This window comes from Haliotis rubra, unplaced genomic scaffold, assembly GCF_003918875.1.
Source record: "Haliotis rubra isolate DU_JTF1 unplaced genomic scaffold, ASM391887v1 Scf1577, whole genome shotgun sequence".
NCBI lineage: Eukaryota > Metazoa > Mollusca > Gastropoda > Lepetellida > Haliotidae > Haliotis > Haliotis rubra.
Window position 1 is genome coordinate 143281 of NW_025765533.1, and position 4841 is coordinate 148121.

At 38.1% G+C, this 4841-nt stretch overlaps 1 long non-coding RNA gene across 1 annotated transcript; it reads right to left on the bottom strand.

The window, feature by feature from the left end:
- Positions 1–2008: 2008 nt before the first annotated feature.
- LOC124271127 lies at positions 2009–3475 on the bottom strand. Its single transcript, XR_006896951.1, has 3 exons — positions 3408–3475; positions 2400–2444; positions 2009–2078 (listed from the first exon to the last, which is right to left on the bottom strand). It is a non-coding gene; the product is annotated as an uncharacterized LOC124271127 (long non-coding RNA).
- Between the last annotated feature and the right edge of the window lie 1366 nt (positions 3476–4841).

The window sequence follows — 4841 nt, forward strand, 5'->3', positions numbered from 1 at the left end:
TAGTGAGTACGTTGATCCGATGGAGTGGAGAATGCTTCATGTACGGAATATGTGTAATGTACGGTACAGCTCCTTGCTGCTGAACCCAGTAGTATAAACAAGAGGATAACCGCCGATTGATAAGCAGCTGGGATGTGGACGGTTTTGTGTTGTACTTCCGGCACTTCTGTCTAGTGATATTGCCAAACATGTAATTCATGTATATATAGAATAGAATAGAATAGAATAGAATAGAATAGAATAGAATAGAATAGAATAGAATAGAATAGAATAGAATAGAATAGAATAGAATAGAATAGAATAGAATAGAATAGAATAATTTTAATGCCTTTTCAGGAATTTGTGTTACATCAGCAGAGCTACTGATTACATTAGAGAGATACCAAACATATTTACATAAATTCTTTGATTTAGGTATCTTCACATTTGTTTAAGAGAGATATGGTACTTGGAATAAAGGATGTACGAGCTCTCTTAGTTTTCACAAGTGGAACTTTGTAGCGGCGGCCTGAAGGGAGAAGATTGTATTCCGAATGTAAGTGTAGTGAGTACGGTCAGATATATGATTTGACAGCTTGGTTCACGATTTGCCGCTCATATATTGATTATAAACATTCAAATCTGACTCCAGCGATGTTACTTGCAGAGTTAACAATTTTGTCTATTTTAGATTTGAGATGAACTGAGAGAGACCCATTGTACCAACAATGGAAGGAAAATGTTAAAATACTCTGAATAAATGCTACATAAAAGGATGACATCACAGATGGGTTAACGATTAAAAGATCTCAGTTTACGCATGAAGATGAAGACGTTGTTGACACGTTTTTGTATGGGGCTTCAGTGTTAGAGTTCCAGTTCAGCTTAGAGTCAATGAAGGTTCCCAGATACTTATACTCCGACACTGTCTCAACACATTCACCGTTGATTAGTACTGGAAGCAGTTCTGTGGGTTTACTCCGAAAGTCAATTATCAGTTCCTTTGTTTTTGTGACATTTAAAGAGTAAGTGGTTTTCTGCACACCAAGTCGTAAAATGATTAATGTCCTCTTTATACAGTTCTTCAGAATCAGTGTCGTTCAGTTTGCCGACAATTGCTGCATCATCTGCGAACTTTACAGTTGAACAGGTTGAATTCGAGGCTTGCACAATCATTAGTGTAGAGGGTGAAAAGAACAGGAGATATTACACAGCAGCTCGTGGTGCACCAGGTGTTGGTGGTCCGTTTACTCGATACAGCCCGTTAACTTTCACCGCCCACAAGAAAGGTTTTCGATCCCTTGATGAGGTACGAGTTAACGCCCATGTCTAACAGTTTATGTATCATGATATGTGGCTGGATAGTGTTGAACGCAGATGAAAAGTCAACGAAGAGGATCTGATGTATGACTTAGGTGTCTCTAGATGTGTATAGACATTATTCAGGAGTGACAATATAAGGTCAGGTTCCATTTGCGATATAACCATTTGCGATATATCGATGACAGTTCGTGTTTCATGACAATCAATCACAACACGAAAGTTGGAGAGTAATAAGAAAAAGTAACATTTGATCCACTTTTATTGTGAAAACACGGAAGTTCGTCTAGTGGTAGTAGAACAGTCTGCCCATTGATACCGTCCATTACATTGGCGTTCTCGTGTCCTGAAAAATATTGCTTATTATAGGAAATCTTAGTTTGTTATTTAAACAAGCTTGGCATTTTGATAAAGGTAATATGACAACAGTTAGTGAGTGATGTTGTTTAACTCCCAGCAATATACCAGCTTATCTTTGGTCTGGGACAGAGGGCAACCTTAGTACGTGCGTTTGACAGAGTGATCTGCAGGACCAATCCCCGGGAATCACAAGGAACTGGGGAATTTTCACAACAGGACACACCTCACACAAAGGCTTAATTTAGCATTGAAAGTGGTTTTACAGTATTAGGTATCTCTTCAGAAAGGAGTTTCCTCAAAAATTACGTCAAACGAAAGTTACTCTCAAAAATTCCCACCTGTTGTGACCGGAACATTTTCAGGAGGCTTTACGGAAATTGGCGTCACGTCACTTGAACGTTCATATATATCATTATCCACTGGAACAAACAAAGTCTAAGCTTATTAACGTGTCCTGTGCTCCAATGGTTCCAAACTGGCAATAAATTAATGTGTTTGCAGTACAGCCTACGCTTAGCAATATCTGATCAATAAAACGGCGGGATAGCACTAGATTACTGGCTTCATTAATTCTACCCATGCGAATGAATGAAGTCTCTTTAAGGCTTTACCCCGTGGGCTCCCAACTGTTCCTTTCTGCCAATAAAGACACGAGACTGAACAAATTACAATTGTAGTCCTCGAATTCTATGATGTAAAACGTCGTAATGAAAAGCATATATTGAAATTCGCCTCCTCACCTAGTATCATGGTGTTGGTTTCGACCATCGTTCATGTCAAGGGTCCTTGAAACATGGACGTTTCAATAATAATTCATACATGATACGACATACGGTATTCATTCCAATGGGGAGATTGATTGATTGATTGTTGATTGATTGAGTTATTTTACGTCACATCGGCATTATTCGCTTACAGAAAGGACGACATCAAGTCTGAATCGGCAATCATTTTAAGTACAAAGTCCAAATGAGTTTTATTTTAAAAACGCATATATTCAGCAAGTACATTATCTTTAAAACAGAAAATGTCATAGCACTAAATTCAAAATCTAGCAATTCGTTAATATTCACATCACATAGTTACAATTTATGACAGGTCAATCTCCCGCAGGTAGTTAACACTCGAGATGAAGGGAGAATACCTATGTGATGTACGCTGAAGGCAAGACGATCACAATATTGAGTTGCATTGAATGTCTTGTGCAAATGAGCACTGGCATATAGGTCACAAAAGCATTTGGGTTAATATTTGTAACAGTTACGATGTTGTTATGATTCTATTTAAATAATTCCTGAGTTCCAACAGGCGAGCTGCATCTTCTTCTGCGAAGACGAGCAGGGCTTTGCTACCGGTGTTATTTATATACCCAGGAGCTAGCATGGTGTTGATTAATTACTATGGCAAATCTCTGGGGTTAAAACCCATTTTCATTTCTGACTGGTGCAACAGAATATCCTTATTCTACAATACATAAATATCCAGCATACCCCAAAACTCAAATACATTAAAGCGAGTGTGTGATTAAGGATTTTATGTCACGCTTTTAGCAAATATTGGCAGCAATAGCTTGGGCTAACACAAAAATAGGGCTTCCATTATTATTGCCAGTCGGGGAATCAGAACCGGCTAGCCGGTGTGTGACGAGGCTAACGCTTTAACAAAGAAGGCTACCCCACCAATCTCCAAGAGACAATTTCAGATATTGTGAAATATGAATGTTAGTTTTCATTCAAAAGTGCCCTCACGCATAGCTGGTGGAACCTGTCTCCAGGTGATTTGCGGTGTCGTCGTCTCCGCTATTGCCTAGCACTCCTACAATTGAAGAAAACAAAGTGAAAGGATATACTGGTATATTTTTGGGTATGCCTGGATTTAGATTTTGGTGTTGTTTTGAAAAAGATTGTAAACTTGCATCATACATACACGCGCAGTGATATGCTGATAATGTGAGTGAGTGCATAAGGTTTTACGCCGCAGTTATCAATATTCCAGCAATGTCATGGCGGTGTACGCCGAAATGGGCTTCACATAATGTACGCATTGGGAGGATCTATTCCATTACCGTTATGTACAGGATGGTCCCTCTTTCTTCGCACACACAGAACGCTGGCGACAACGACAATGACAACTACAACACCTCCTCCAACACCAGCACCGATGTAGACGCACCTGTATGCAACAGGATGGGCTTCGTGAAATGATAAACATTAAGACTGAACACAAAATGTAGTTTGAGGTTCCATTCGTAACATGATGTTAACTGACAGGTACGCCACAGACGCAATTTGGATCATCAGAGACTTATTGCAACTGATCTGGTAAAACAAATGATAAAATGGTTATTTCGTTAATTTTGTTCATGTTCACGTCATGACCTGTTTGTTTCTCTGGGTCCACAAAGCAGCTGTGTTATCGGTGTTAAAGTAGTTCGCAGTGTCTGCTTCGTGTGGGAGAAAAGGTATACAGTGTTGAAACGGATACGGTGCTCCCATCGAAACATACACTAAACATAACATGAAACGTTACCCCCTACCTATATGAATTACTTAAAACAATCAAAGATTAGTTAGAAGGTATTACTTGACAAGAAAACTTAACAACAACACAGCTTTATGCAAATCACGAAAAGAAATTCACAAATGCATTAATATTTAGGTAAAATGCATCTTTTTCTGAAGAGTTGAACAGTCCTATTTTCGTCACATGCCGAAATAAACAAATAACAGTGATTTAGATGTCCAAAAGGAAGGATTGAAATAAAATTCTGCTTTGAGACAAAGATAAAACCATTTAAAGTTACCATTTTACGAAGTTACTGTTGTAGAGTGTAAAATTATAAATTATGCATTCCTATGATTTCAGTCTTTAAAAACATTTTCTGCTGATTTGCATTAGTGAAAGCAAGTAAAACATGTCTTCGATATTGTGAAGAAAAGTGTTTAGGAACATCTAAAATTAATTTGTGCTAACAGTTTCTGCTTGCAAAGTAACATTTTTCCATTTTCGCTGTTTACATATAACAATATTAGTCGCCAAACACAGCAATATTCAAGCAGTATTTGCATCTATTTCACGTTTAGAATGAGTCTATAGGGTATAAAGAGGCATAGAATGCATGATATGATACACAAGCACTTGAAAATGTGCAACGATTAACAGTTGAAGAGAGATAAAGAGCC